Source organism: Salvelinus alpinus, chromosome 23, assembly GCF_045679555.1.
Source record: "Salvelinus alpinus chromosome 23, SLU_Salpinus.1, whole genome shotgun sequence".
NCBI classification, from domain to species: domain Eukaryota; kingdom Metazoa; phylum Chordata; class Actinopteri; order Salmoniformes; family Salmonidae; genus Salvelinus; species Salvelinus alpinus.
Window position 1 is genome coordinate 17,533,183 of NC_092108.1, and position 16,674 is coordinate 17,549,856.

Genomic DNA, 16,674 nt, shown 5'->3' on the forward strand with positions numbered 1-16,674 from the left:
GACAAAGCTCGTACTTTTTGGAGAAATGTCCTCTGGTCTGATGAAACAAAAATAGAACTGTTTGGCCATGATGAACATCGTTATGCTCGGAGGAAAAAGGTGGAAACTTGCAAACCGAAGAACACCATCCCACCCGTGAAGCTTGGGGGTGGCAGCATCATGTTGTGGGGTGAGCTTTGCTGCTGGGGGGACTGGCGCACTTCACAAAATAGATGGCATCATGAGGATGGAAAATTATGTAAATATATTGAAGCAACATCTCAAGCCATCAATCAGGAATTTAAAGCTTGGTGACAAATGGGTCTTCCAAATGGACAATGACCCCAAGCATACTTCCAAAGTTGTGGCAAAATGGCTTAAGGACAACAAATTCAAGGTATTGGACTGGCCATCACAAAGCCCTGACCTCAATTCTTTATAGAATTTGTGGGCAGAATTCAAAAAGCGTTTGCAAGCAAGGATCCTACAAACCTGACTCAGTTACACCAGCTCTGTCAGGAGGAATGGGCCAAAATTCATCCAACTTATTGTGGGAAACTTGTGGAAGGCTAGCCGAAACGTTTGACCCAAGTTAAACAATTTAAAGGCAATGCTACCAATACTAATTGAGTGTATGTAAACTTTTGACCCACTGGGAATGTGATGAAAGAAATAAAAGCTAAAATAAATAATTCTCTCTACTATTATTCTGACATTTCACATTCTTAAAATAAGTGGGGATCCTACTGACCTAAGATAGGGGATTTGTACTAGGATTAAATGTCAGGAATTGTGAAAAACGGAGTTTAAATGTATTTGGCTATGGTGTATGTAAACTTCCGACTTCAACTGTAAATAGCCTTTCCAGACTCTGAAGTCAGGAGGACTTCAAGTTAGATTTCAGTCAGACTACCCGTGCCATGCTCTACTTCTCAAATGTGAGTCAACACAATGTGACAGATCGAGATCAAGATAAGGATTGAGATAAGGGTTTGTGGAGCAGAAAGGCGGTAACAATGGTATCAATGCATTTTTTACTTATGACACCCGGCATTCGTCAACACCTGTCCTCTTTGATGTTAGATTGTCAGTCTCTAAAGTGAAAATACATTCCATGTCAATAATTATCAAGTGTATCTGCTTTCTGGGAGACTGTGGGTGTGTTTCATGTGATAAGTGCAAACGTCATTTCACTTACAGTACTGCCAAGAAATCTGAACACAAGCTGCATTAGCATCAATGCAAGGCTGTGCAGTCAAACTGTACTGTACAGTATGTTACACTTGTTCACAGTCTGTAAACTGCTTTGTGTGAATGACAAGTGCTTCAGATTGAGAGCTCAAATAAGTCTACGGTAATATACTCCACATCTAAATTGCTATGTTGTTCATTGTTCAAATTCGTGTCAAAATGTGGTACAGCTTCCTCCTGACAGCAGACAACGTCCCTCTAGTTACACCAAATCACTCCAATTACTCTCATGTCCATGAATCATGTGGAATTCTTTATCACTTCACCCTCATTGGAGCATTTAGTGAATGCTCAACTTGGCCGATTGTTCAATTCACTTGCCCCAGGCAATAGGGCAACCCTTCAGGTCCTTGCTACAGCTAGGTTCATGAGTTTTACCTGGTTACCATCAAAAAATAAATGAATTTCCCCAGAACTCTGAGACCTGTGGTGCCACATTTGCCCAGGGGTGGTTCAAGTTGTGGTTTCAAAGTTGTGTGGTACTGTAAAAACAACACCCAAATGAAACCCCATTTACCGCCCAATTGCCATTGACCTTAATGTGCCCAGGACCAGTGGAACCAAAAGAGCCCCATGAAATCAAAGAGCCACCACCAAATTTAAAAGTAGTTAATTAAGTGACTACAAAATCAACATTTTGCAATGGCCATCTCAGTCTCCAGACATGAACCCCATTGAAAACCTGTGGTTTGAATTGAATAGGGCAGTCCATAAGCGCAGAGAAATGATAACAAAGATCTAAAAAGATTCTGTATGGAGGAATGGTCTAAGCCCATCAAAAAATATTTTTTAGAAATATTTAACTTTCACACATTAACAAGTCCAATACAGCAAATGAAAGATACACATCTTGTGAATCCAGTCAACATGTCCGATTTTTAAAATGTTTTACAGCGAAAACACCACATATATTTATGTTAGCTCACCACCAAATACAAAAAAGGACAGACATTTTTCACAGCACAGGTAGCATGCACGAAACCAACCAAACTAACCAAGAACCAACCAAACTAACCAAGAAACAACTTAATCAGATGACAGTCCTATAACATGTTACACAATAAATCTATGTTTTGTTCGAAAAATGTGCATATTTGAGGTATAAATCAGTTTTACATTGCTGCTACCATCACAGCTACCGTCAGAAATAGCACTGAAGCAGCCAGAGTAATTATAGAGACCAACGTGAAATAACTAAATACTCATCATAAAACATTTCTGAAAAATACATGGTGTACAGCAAATGAAAGACAAACATCTTGTGAATCCAGCCAATATTTCCGATTTTTTAAGTGTTTTACAGCGAAAACACAATATAGCATTATATTAGCTTACTACAATAGCCTACCACACAACCGCATTCATTCATCAAGGCACGTTAGCGATAGCAATAGGCACGTTAGCGTTAGCGAATAAACCAGCAAAATATATTAATTTTCACTAACCTTCATAAACCTTCATCAGATGACAGTCCTATAACATCAGGTTATACATACACTTATGTTTTGTTCGAAAATGTGCATATTTAGAGCTGAAATCAGTGGTTATACATTGTGCTAACGTAGCATCTTTTTCCCAGAATGTGCGGATATTTCTATTAGACTCTCACCTATTCTGACCAAATAACTATTCATAAACATTACAAAAAAATACATGTTGTATAGGAAATGATAGATACACTAGTTCTTAATGCAATCGCAGTGTTAGAATTCTAAAAATAACTTCTTTACAACATAAGGCTTACGTTATGGCGAGATAGTGACCAAAACCTGGGCGCAAAACTAATAGTACACAGTTCGACAGATATATGAAATAGCATCATAAAATGGGTCCTACTTTTGATGAGCTTCCATCAGAATGTTGTACAAGAGGTCCTTTGTCGGGAACAATCGTTGTTTGGTTTTAGAACGTCCTTTGTCCCTCTTGAATTAGCAAGCACACTCGCCAAGTGGCGCGAAGCTCTCCTTCCTGAACAAAAGCACCCAACGCAACACGCCTAACGTCCCGAATAAATTTCAATAATCTAATAAAACTATATTGAAAAAACATACTTTACGATGATATTGTGACATGTATCAAATAAAATCAAAGCCGGAGATAGTAGTCGCCTATAACGACAGCTTTCCAGAAGGCAATTCCAGGTCCATCTTCGCGCTTTCCAGAAAACAGGAAATGGGTGACTCGTCGTGCCAAGAGGATTTATTCCACCTCAGACCAAGATAAACACTTCATTTCTTCTCTCACTTCCTCTTGACATCTAGGGGAAGGTGTATGACGTGCATGTATACTAATACGTATCATGCCCATTTATAGGCAGGCCCTTGAACAGAGCATCGATTTCAGACTTTCCACTTCCTGGTCAGGAAGTGTGCTGCCAAATGAGTTCTGTTTTACTCACAGACAAAATTCAAACGGTTTTAGAAACTAAAGAGTGTTTTCTATCCAATAGTAATAATAATATGCATATTGTACGAGCAAGAATTGAGTACGAGGCCGTTTAAATTGGGCACGAATTTCCCCCAAAGTGAAAACAGCGCCCTCTGTCCTCATCAGGTTAATGCAACCTCTGTGTCAGATTTCAAAAAGCTTTACGGCAAAAGCACAATATTCAATAATCTGAGAACAGTGTTCAGCCACAAAAGTAAGCCATACAGTTACCCGCCAAATTGTGCAGTCAACAAAACTCATAAAAAGCATTATAAATCTTCACTTCAAATGCTCACTAACAAGTGATGTTAACAAATTTGTGCACAACTTTTTAGAGATGAGCTTTTTGTGCGTATGGAAATATTTTGGGGATCTTTTATTTCAGCTCGTGATACATGGGACCAACAATTTTTTTATTTTATTTATGAAAAAATCTTCCCCCTTTTTTCTCCCCAATTGTTAGTAGTTACTGTCTTGTCTCATTGCTACAACTCCCGTACGGGCTCAGGAGAGACGAAGGTCGAGAGCCATGCGTCCTCCGAAACACAACCTAACCAACCCAACTGCTTCTTAACACAGCGCGCATCCAACCCGGAAGCCAGCCGCACCAATGTGTCGAAAGGAAACACCATACACCTAGCGTGCACTGCACCCGGCCCGCCACAGGAGTCACTAGTGCGCGATGAGACAAGGATATCCCTACCGGCCAAACCCTCTGTAGTAACCTGGTATATTTATGTTTGCCAATAGATGGCAGTATTGACTCAAGACGGGGGTTTGCTTCCCGCTATCCGTAGATTTTTCCTATGTCTGCCTATATAACTATGATTAAGAAAGCTTCAGGTAGTTAAAGCCAGGTGCATAAGAGAATGTAATTCTAAGTTACAATTAAATACTAAACCGTACGTAAGTCTCATGAGTCGTAACTCTAAGAAGCCTTTAAGGATACCACATATTGGCGATGAGGATAACTACGGAGAACTACGTTGGATTTTTTTGCCACGAAGTTAACGGAGTGTTTGGCGTGCGACGCGGCAGGTGAGACTCAAGTGAACGTTGGAAGATTCTGAAGGATTGATTCCCTGGATACGGAAAATAATCGGAAAATATGGCTTTGGCAACAATAGGCTCGCTACCACCATTTTATCCTAAAAATCAGGAATGGGAGGAGTACTGTGAAATAATGGAACATTTCTTTGCTGCTAATGAAATAACTGATGGCACTATACAGAAATCCATACTCATAAGCGTTGTCGGTACACAGACATACAGCTTAATGAGAAACCTGTTGATCCCAGATAAACCAGGAGAAAAGTCATTCATAGATTTAGTCGAGCTATTAAAAAAATCACTTCAACCCCAAACCCAGTGAAATAGTACAAAGATTCAAGTTTGATTCACGCATGAGAAAACCCACTGAATCAGTGGGGGAATATGTGGCTGAGTTGAGAAAACTAGCATTGGACTGTAACTATGGGAATACATTATCGCAAATGCTACGCGATCGGCTGGTGTGTGGGATTAATGATGACAGGATACAAATACGATTGTTATCAGAGCCTAATCTCACGTTTGAGAATGCACTCAAACTGGCTCAGGCCATGGAGTCCGCAAATAGAAATGTACTGGATTTGCAGGCAAGGGGCACAACTGCGTGCCATTCAGTAAAAGAGAGAAGCGCTGAGCGCGTAGAATTTCAAAGAACAGAAAGCCGTGGTGCAGCAGCCAATAGAGACTGTTATCGTTGCAAAGGCAAACACGTAGCGTTTGACTGTAAATTCAAACACGAAAAGTGTTATGCCTGTGGGATAATAGGCCACATTGTGAGGGCGTGCCGCAATAAAAAAAAGCCACGGGCTGCAGAAAAGAGGATGGACAGAAAACCGAATACCTCCAGACGCTCTAGCTACCGCTCTAATCAAGTGATAGAAAGTGAAAGTGAGTGCGCAGACGCAGAGCAAGCATTCTCAATGTACAGTGTACAGGGGGCGAATATGAAGAAGGTGAAGCCTTTCATTGTGGAAATGGGAATAAATTGATTTAAGGTACCGTTTGAACTAGACACAGGATGTAGTGTCACACTGATGAACAGGTCCCAATTCTATAGGAAGTGGAAAACCGTTGAAGTGCCTAAACTGAGAGACACCCCTATTAAACTCAAAACGTACACAGGGGAGAAGATCACTGTGATTGGAGTTGCTGATGTTCAAGTGGAATATCATGGACAAAAGAAAAGTCTGCCTCTCTTAGTAGTGGAAGGTACTGGCCCCAGTTTACTAGGAAGAGGGTGGTTGGAGGAAATAAAATTGAACTGGGATGAAATCAAACATGTCACCACAGAGACATTGACACTACAGCAGGTGCTTTCAAAGCATGAGTGTGTTTTCAAAGAAGAGCCAGGGACATTAAAAGGGGTCCAAGCTACCATTCATGTTGCTGCTGATGCTACTCCCAGATTCTATAGGCCAAGATCAGTTCCATATGCCATGAAGCCTAAAGTGGATGTGGAAATTGACAGACTCTTAGCAGAGGATATAATTGTACCTGTCAAGTTTTCTGAGTGGGCAGCACCAGTTGTTCCCATACTAAAACCAGATGGTTCAATCAGATTATGCGGTGACTATAAGCTGACTGTAAATAGAGTTTCCTCTCTGGAGCAGTACCCCATACCCAAAGTGGAGGATTTGCTTTCAACGTTAACCGGAGGGCAACAGTTTACAAAAATGGACATGAGTCACGCATATCAGCAAGTGCTAATGGATAAAGCTTCACAGAAGTACCTGACCATAAACACCCACAGAGGGATGTTTACCTATAAATGCTTACCTTTCGGGGTGTCTTCTGCACCAACTATCTTCCAAAGAACTATGGAGGGAATTCTGCAGGGGATACCCAAGGTAGCGGTTTACCTCGACGACATTCTTGTCACGGGAGTCACGAAGGAGGAACATTTCAGAAACTTAGGTGAAGTTTTGAGGAGGATGGAGGACGCCGGTCTCCGGCTGAAGAGGAGCAAGTGTACACTGTTAGCTGATGAAGTGCAGTACATGGGTCACAAGTTGGATGCCAAGGGGTTACACACTGTCAAAGCTAAAGTGAGGGCTGTTGTGGAAGCTCCAGCTCCGACAAACGTTACAGAGCTGAAAGCCTATCTAGGCTTACTGAACTATTACAATCGCTTCCTCCCGAACCTCTCTACCCTCTTAGCTCCTCTACATCAACTGCTAAGGAAGGATGTGGCCTGGAAATGGTCAGAAAGACAGGAAGAAGCTTTTGCAAAGTCAAAGGTGTTACTGCAATCAGCTGAAGTGCTAGTGCACTACTCAGCAGACAGAGATCTCATCTTATCGTGTGATGCCTCATCGTATGGTGTGGGGGCGGTGCTATCCCACCGGATGGAGAATGGTGCAGAGAAACCTATCGGGTTCATGTCAAGAACGTTGTCGCCAGCGGAGAAAAAGTACTCTCAGCTGGACAAGGAAGGACTGGCTGTCATATTCGGAATACAGAGGTTCCACAAGTACTTGTAAGGGAGAACATTCACTATTGTGACGGATCATAAGCCTCTGATCTCTCTGTTCCATGAACAAAAGCCAGTACCACAAATGGTCTCTCCAAGAGTTCAACGTTGGAATGTGTGGCTCAGGGCCTACGAGTACAGAATAATTTACAAACCAGGTAGATACCATAGGAATGCTGATGCTCTGAGTAGGCTGCCCGTTCCAGAAATCATCATTCAGGAAGAAGAAAATGACCAGGTTTTGATGATCGATGTGTTGGATGATGCACCGGTGAACACAGCACAAATCAGGCAATGGACTTCAAAGGATGTGACGTTATCACAAGTGCATGAATTTATCCTGAAAGGATGGCCTACAGTGACAGAGCCTCAGATCATGCCTTACTACACTCGCCGCTTGGCATTGCGTGTCCGAGATGGATGTGTTCTGTGGGGTTCATGAGTAGTTATCCCACCACAAGGGCGGGGGTTGCTACTGAAGTTGTTGCATCAGTCGCATCCAGGTATGTCGAGGATGAAAGTCCTAGCGAGTTCATTTGTCTGGTGGCCAAAAATGGACCACGATGTGGAAAATGAGGTTAGCCGGTGTGCAGATTGTCAGAGTAACAGGAAGTCACCCCCCACCGCACCATTACATCCATGGGAATGGCCAGAAAAACCATGGACACGACTACATGTGGACTATGCTGGACCTTTCCTAGGAAAAATGTTCCTTGTGCTGATTGATTCTCATTCAATGTGGATGGATGTTTACCCCATGAACACGTCAACATCGTACGCTACGATTGAGAAGTTGAGACAAAGCTTCAGTGTTATGGGATTGCCTCAAATGTTGGTTAGTGACAATGCTACTTGTTTTACAAGCACTGAATTCACAAGTTTCATGAAACAAAATGGAATTCAGCATGTAACGTCGGCCCCTTTTCACCCATCTTCAAACGGATTAGCAGAACGTGCGGTTCAGACCTTGAAGGAGGGGATGAGGAAGATGCAAGGGCCCAGCATTGAAACAAAGGTGTCAAGATTCTTGTTCAGCTACAGGATTACTCCTCAAGCTACGACTGGGTTGTCACCTGCAGAAATGTTGATGTCAATGAGGTTGAGGTCAACCTTGGATCTCATCAGACCAGACCTGAAAATGAAAATAAAACAAAAGCAATGGAATCAAAAATGGAATCATGACACCCGAGCCAAACCCAGAAGTTTCTCACCTGGAGATGATGTCTATACAAGAAACTATGGGTTTGGTCCTAAATGGATTCCAGCTACCATTGAGGATTGCTCAGGACCAGTATCTTATACTGTGATCATCGGAAGTGGACAAAGACTAAGGAGACACGTGGATCAGATCCGAGCTCGAATTCCAGTTCCATGGGGAGAACTGGATCAATTCTTAAACGAGCAGTACAGGACATTGGAACGTTCCCCAGAGTTGCAGTTGGACAAACCACCTGAGACCAACAATGCTCAACTTCCTGAGACCACCAGTCCGGGACGACCTCCTCCTGTGAAGTCTCCACAAAAGGACTTTGTTTCACCATCAAGGGGTGAAGATCTGGTGGCACCAGCTACACCAACTCTGAGATGCTCTATTAGAGAGAGACGTCCGCCAGACTTTTTCAGATCCTAAAGGAGATCATTTTTGAAAAAATTGAAATAAGAATATAGCATAGCTCAGAAAGGAATTCAATTGGGTTATTAGCTTTAAAGGGGGGGAATGTAGTAACCTGGTATATTTATGTTTACCAATAGATGGCAGTATTGACTCAAGATGGGGGTTTGCTTCCCGCTATCCGTAGCTTTTTCCTATGTCTGCCTATATAACTATGATTAAGAAAGCTTCAGGTAGCTTAAGCCAGGTGCATAAGAGAATGTAATTCTAAGTTACAATTAAATACTAAACCGTACGTAAGTCTCATGAGTCGTAACTCTAAGAAGCCTTTAAGGATACCACACCCTCCCTAACCCGGACAACGCTAGGCCAATTGTCCGTCGCCCCATGTACCTCCCAGTCGCGGCCAGCTGCGACAGAGCCTGGGCTCGAACCCAGAGTCTCTGGTGGCACAGCTAGCACTGTGATGCAGTGCCTTAGACCACTGCCCCACCTGGGAGGCCTGACCAACGACTTACATGCTGCGTTCATATTTCTGTTCGGTTAAGGCTATCTTACAAACTAATGTAACATTCAACATTAAAATGAGTAACACATCCATGGGCACATTTTGAAGTTACTGTAACTATAACTTTCTTGTTATATCATATATCATCATGTTCAAGATAGAATGCATAGGTCGTTGCTGGTCTGTGGAGATTTTCACAATTGCTGTAATTCAACTGACTTTCGGCAGTTGAATTACAGCAATTGTGGGTGAATGTAGATTGTAATGCCATTGATCAATGTCTCAACAAATTATTACCCAATTATCAACATCATTGGAGGCTCCTCCTCAGAGGAAGGGGAGAAACATTGTCAGTGAAATTCAGAAAAATAAAAAAGGGAAACATTCAAAAAGATATCCTTTTTAGAAAAAACTATACTAAATATATTCATGTCACCAAATAATTGATTAAAACACACTGTTTTGCAATGGTGTACAGTAGCCTCAACAGAACTCTAGGGTAGCACAAGGGTGTAGCCGGAGGACAGCTAGCTTCAGTTCTCCTCTGAGTACATTGACTTCAATACAAAACCTAGGAGGCTTACTTTTCTCACTCCCTTCCTTAGACTTACATAGTAATTATGACAACTTCCGGAGGATGTACATCAACAAATCAGCGCTCTTGCAGCATGAATTGACATGTTGTCCACCCGATTAAAGGATCAAAGAATGAATCTAGTACTGAAAGCATAATTCGTTGAGTAGTTGACTCAAAGAGAAAGACAATAGTTGAACAGTTTAACAAATGACTTTCTTCCAAGGTGAAGGAGAAGCAAGAGACAGCGAGAGAGAGCTATATTTCATAGAGTATATCTTTATTTTTTTCATTTTGTTAGTTAGCTAGCAATTGCAGCTAGCTAGTTTAGCCTACTCAAACACCTGGTTAAAACAGAGTGATGCTATGTTAGCTAGCTGGCTATGGCTATCCAACGCTGGAACTCTTCCAAGTGAAAGTAAGCTTTTGGTTTTATCAATTTATTGCTACTGGGGCGCCGCCGGTGTAATTGCTAAACTGCTTGCTGTACAATGTACTGCATGATTGTAGCGGTTTACTAACAAGGTAGTTCTAGTAGCTATGTTGACTATGACGTTAATATGGTTAAAACAATGTTGGCTGTGTGTTGTGATTAGCGGTTAGAGTCTGAATGTTTGGCTTGGAAAGGATTTGTTTTGCCTGGCCACCGACAGCTGATGTGTGTGCATTGAAGTCCACATGAAAAGGGAAAAGGTGAGAGGAGGAGCGCAAAGATGCAAGAAGGATTTATATACTGAATAAAAATATGAACTCAACATGTAAAATGTTTGTCGCATTTTCATGAGCTAAAATAAAAGATCTCAGAAATGTTCAATATGCACATAAAGCTTATATCTCTCCAATTTCATTTACAAATCTGAAGATAATCCATCCACCTGACAGGTGTGGCATTTCAAGAAGCTGATTAAACAGCCTGATCTTTAGACAGATGCACCTTGTGCTGGGAACAATAAAAGGCCACTCTAAAATGTGCAGTTTTGTCACACAACGACATGCCACAAATTCCGCAAGTATTGAGGGAGTTTGCAATTGGCATGCAGACTGCAGGAATGTCCACCAAAGCTATTGCCAGAGAATTTCATGTTCATTTCGCAAACATAAATCTCCTCCAACGTTGTATCAGAGAATTTGGCTGTACGTCCAACCGGCCTCAAAGCCCTTTATTACAAACATAAATTCTGATTGGCTGGGCCTGGCTCCCTAATGGATGGGCCTGTGCCCTCCTAGGCCCACCCATGGCTTTGTCCCTACCCATCATGTGAAATCCGTAGATTTGGGCCGAATGCATTTATTTATATTTGTAGGAACTGTAACACAGTAAAATCATTGACATTTTTGCATGTTTCATTTATATTCTTGTTCAGTATATATACAACGAGCAAAGTGATCAAGCGGTTTATATGTGGCTGTTAATTCTGTGTTTGTGTGTGATCAGGGGTGTGTTCATTCGCCGTATCTGTTGAAAACCCTTTCTTAATCTGAAGCAAATGGACCTAAACGGGGATATACATACCTGAACCTATCGATGTTACACTGAGCTGGGTGAATGGAATATAAATGACAGTTATCCAATATGCTGTAACAGAACTAAGGCCATGCTCATGAAAACATTTTTGTCCTCCCTCATCTTAAATGGCACCGACCGCCAGTGTGTGCCCAGTGAGAGAACACGTGCACAGACACCTATGCGAGACATGAATCTCTGTTGCACGCGTGTTCCACTGAAGAGTATGCTGGTGGAGTACAGTACACATGAGGGAGACTCGTGACCACAAAGACAGATGACGCTCAGGAGATCAAGGACCAGATATAGTACTAATGTCATTGATTGGCATGGAGATAAAGGCAGGAGATAGATGGGTCACCTCAGATGAATACTCATAGCTTACTTGTGTTGAAAAGAAAGGTGTACACGTCACTGTGAATTGGAACACAGCTCTTTGATTGAAAATGTGTTTTCATTATAATGCCGCACCTGAAAATTAGACAATTTGTGATTGGTTACAGGATCCTAGGCGTTTAACCCTCGTTCCTAAAGATTACATTTTTGGGGGCTGAAATGTATTCTTGAATATGTTAATTTTCATTTGCCTTAATTACAAACTCATATGTGATCTATAAATATGAATAAAAATGTGAAATATTTTAGCCAAGGCACTGAGCTACTGAGCTAACCATGATTGGCTGAGCTTATGGAGGGGCTGGATACGCCGAAAGATGAGTCCTGATTGGTCTGCCATGTCACAGGCTTCTGTCTGTAACAGATTGTCACTCTTGATAATGTTGAGGAAAAAAGACTGGATAAAATAAATAACAAAATTACTGAACTATAGCGTATGCAAAAAAAAAAGGGAAATCATATTATTTTTTACTAATACAATTGCTCAGAGATAAGGATTTTATTAACAAGAAATACTTTTTCTCTGAAAGATAGGGGTCAATTATTGGTACCAGTGTCTTCAATACCTCACCTTGCGAGGATAATAATGTCACTAAGTCTTTTTCTAAATTGTTTCATGAGATTGGAGAACACATTGGGATCTTAGACCATTCCTCTGTACAGAATCTTTCAAGATCCTTGATATCCTTCGTCTGTGCTCATGGACTGACCCCTACAATTCAAACCACAGGTTTTCAATGGGGTTCAAGTCCAGAGATTGAGATGGCCAAAGATTTGTATTTATTTTGTGGTCCATTAATCATTTCTTTGGAGTTATTGTTTTGCTGGAAGATAACTTTATTTTGATGCAAAGCCCAATGTAGGTGTACATGACCAAAGGGATGACCATAGGTGGGGTTCCAATCCAAGTTCCCATGCCATTTACCAACTCCAGGCGTTTACATTTGTTGGATGACATGAACAAACAACTAAGTCTTTCAAATGACTTATTATCTCATTTGAACGACTTAGTATCTCAATGGAAGAGCTTGGTATCTTGTTTGAATGACTTACTATGTCTTTCGAACAATATATTATTGTGTCTCGTTTGAACGACTGAATTGTTCTTTTGTAGAACGAAGCATCATTTGTTATGCAGCTTGTCAGACCGTTTAATGGTTGCTGCAGCCATTCATTCACTGATTCCATCCATTGATATGATTATTCATTGACTGTTCTTTGATAGCCTAAAACAGGGCTGCTTTTGAATGCAGAGCATATAAGTGGTTGAGTGTGGGGAGGACAGCGGAGTGTAATTCGAGCACATTAAAAAAATGGTGTTGGCCTTCTCTCCCACTGCAATTTTGCTCTGGTACTGCTCAGCCACAAGTTCTGGACATGCTCTGCCTAGCGTGTTTTGTTTCCTTTATCACTATTGTTTTAATTAGGTCTATTCAGTTGTAATGATTTAGCCTACCCCACCTACAATAGCCTATACCTAGTTTATATTCTACTATATAACGTTAGGATATATAGTTTCCATTTTGAAGGACTTCAAATGTATTAACGGATGTTTTAGTTAGCCAATACATAGGCTGTCAAATGTATTTTCGTTTTTTCTTGGAATAGAAACAACTTAATATAAATCAATTGAATTAAGCTAAAAAAACATCTAAAATAAATCATAAATAATGAAGGCCAGTATCTGCTACTTTCCATAAATAAAAAGGAATAATCTCAAACTGCAGCCGTCAAACAATTTGCGCACAGAAGCAAGAAACAACAAGCTACACATGTGTATTGAGCATGGGAAATGTATTCTACATATTTAATATTATTATTATTATTATAAAGACAGAAATATACATTTAAAAGCTTAATTATACAAAGGAATATTTTGGGGAATATAACCATATTATAAACGAGAGAAAGGAGAAGGGAATATATTTGAAAAGCCCAAAATTGAAATGTAAATTGAGATGAAGCCATGTGGATGCTATTTCTCCAAAAATAGGAATTGTCTTTGTGTGTATTTTGCAAATTCTTTAGATTTGATGGGAGAAAGAAAACAAGAAGGCGGCCAGTATGGTGCAATAAACTTGAGTGAACTATTTACAGAAAATGTATACAAAATAATACAGCAGGTAGCCTAGTGGTTAGAGCGTTGGGCCAGTAACCAAAAGGTTGCTAGATTGAATCACTGAGCTACAGGGTAAAAATCTGTTGTTCTGCCCCTGAACAAGGCAGTTAACCCACTGTTCCTAGGCTGTCATTGTAAATAAGAATGTGTTCTTAACTGACTTGCCTAGTTAAATAAAACATATACATAGGAGAAAAACAGCCTGAATATCATAACGACATGTTGTTTATATTGCTAATTCATATGCACTTTGTAACTGAAGTGGTTCTTCAGAGGTTGCAACCCCTCTGTCCCCACGAAAAGTTCTACGTTCATTCCACCTGGACCTATTGACCCAGCTGTGGTTATGTAGTACAAATCAAATCAGATTTTATTGGTCACATACAATTTATTTTGTAGATGTTATTGCAGGTGTAGCGAAATGCTTGTGTTCCTAGCTCCAACAATAAAGTACTATCTAACAATTCACAACAATACACACATACACACATCTGAGAGCCTTGGGGTTGCGGGCAATGCAGTTGAGAGCCCTGGGGTTGCGGGTGGTGCAGTTGAGACCCCTGGGGTTGTGGGCGGTGCAGTTGAGAGCCCTGGGGTTGTGGGCGGTGCAGTTGAGAGCCCTGGGGTTGCGGGCGGTGCAGACAGGACAAATCTTTGCGATATCAGACGAGGTTTGGCAGAAGGAATGAAGATCTATGCTTGGCTTCAATTCCCCTGATTGGCATCAATTGCCCTGAGTGTTGTGACAATTTGTTTACCAAAGACCCCACCATTAGACATTAGTTCAACTTCTTCCCACTACTAAAAATGACTCCACACAACATGATTGTCCAAATAATCCGTGCAGACAATGTTTCCACTTCAACAATCAGAACGATAAAAGACTGTAATAATTGTTTTCTGTATATTGAATGCATTTACAGAAATTACCTTAACAGGACAAACATTGTAGATTAGAACGGTAAATGTAGTACTGGTGATAATGGTGTGCCATCCCTATGGCCTCCACAATGGATTAGTCCATTGAGACAGGGTTGAATCAGACGGGTGTCATGTGTGCCATATATATTTGCGACTGCTCAACAACAAAACATCTTGGTCGACGAACAATCGACCAGTCAACTCACTGGGGTCAGCCCTAGTTGCACAGGTGACATGCTGGTAGAAATGAGGTGAAACGGATTTCAGTTTTTACTGCTTTAAAATCACCGGCCACTAGGAGCGTTGCCTGTGATCATAAGCATAAGGTTAGACAAATCTTAGGAGTAAACTATATTTTAGGATTGTAGTAAGCAAATTTACGCATGTTTTCATGCATGCTTGTACATAGTGCATATGCAAGGCATCTTATACCCTGATGCAGCTCACTCTGCTACAGTAATTTTAGCTGAGCGTGACTCATATCTACCACCCAAATCTATGGCTCAAATGCTGTGGGCCTCCACATGCGCTGTTGAGCAACGTGATATCCTTTGCTACTATTATGCGTTAGTCTGTCGTCGGCTAAACGGTACTGGGTCTTTCAGTAAGCATATATTCACAGAAGTACAGTCTCGTTTTATATTGATACTACTTCCTATCCCTAAGCTTTCTTCCTCAGATTTCAAGTTATCACCTTGGACCTTAGTGGGGACGTTGTATAGCTGTGCGATGACCAATCAAGGCACACTATAGCTTTCAGCCATGTTGGATGGGCCGTTGATACAGGCGTTACCTAGAATACGGTGGGTTTGCTAAACACCCATATCTCGATCAGCTGATGGTTGAGCAAGTGTTCATTGCCTCTAATGGAAATGTCTGTTAGAGACCTTATTTCAGACACTTATTAGCAGGCTTATTCTAGTATCTATGGGGTCTATTTCTCAAGTCTATTCTATTCTCATGGCATACCGGCATATACCATTAGACCTAAGCTTTAGCTCAGGTAGACTATATGTATGTTTTAAATGATAATGTCACTCTCACTGTGCATGCCGTGCACGCTTCAGATGCATCAGCTACTGCTGAGCAGTATCAGTAGGACTATTTAGGTGGTTACCTAGCTAACGTTTAGTTGCGGTTTTGGGGGATTTGTTTGGATAGTGTATTTACTGCCTGCTCTTCTCTCTGCACACTGTCTTCTGTTATATAACCATTAATGCCTTTTCTATTACAATTTCAGTCAGGAAAATTCTGCCTTTTCTTATCATGTTCCGATAGCAGCGATTCAGTTCATATTGGGCGTCAGGATCCTTCGTTGTGTAACATTATGCTTTTCCAGAGGCGATACTTATGATGGCTTTTATGGGTTCTTCAATCTGAAATACACTAAATGTTCCTTCCCTTTAGTCTTGCATGATGTTATGTTTCCATAATTGAAACTCACATTTTAGCCATATTCTCATTAGATGAAATAATTAGCATGGAACATCAGTTGTCATCACCATAACTAACACTGCTTTTTCCTCTCTTTCATGTTGTGCTGCTTGCATGCTGAGCACGGGCGGGACATGGCGAATCTGTTCAACGTTGATGCTGGTAACCAATGACTAGATACTGGAACTAATCACAGCTCTGGTTCCTTCGACAGCACTGCGGGCTAGCTCTGAGCTATGGGCTGCCCAATTCGACATCGGCGCTGCTACTGCTTCTCATGGGCCAATGATCCTCTGATGCTACAACATTACATATGATTGATTCTGAGATAGTGGAACCTACATGAGTTCCTGCAGTATTGCTGTATGATCATGTTTGTGTCAGCCCCGTGTTCCAGTTGCATAGGTAGAATATCCTGATATGACAGCT

At 41.2% G+C, this 16,674-nt stretch overlaps 1 pseudogene; it reads left to right on the forward strand.

The window, feature by feature from the left end:
* The first annotated feature begins 4,840 nt into the window (after positions 1-4,840).
* On the forward strand, positions 4,841-5,696 carry LOC139551231 (uncharacterized; annotated as a pseudogene).
* The last annotated feature ends 10,978 nt before the right edge of the window (positions 5,697-16,674 follow it).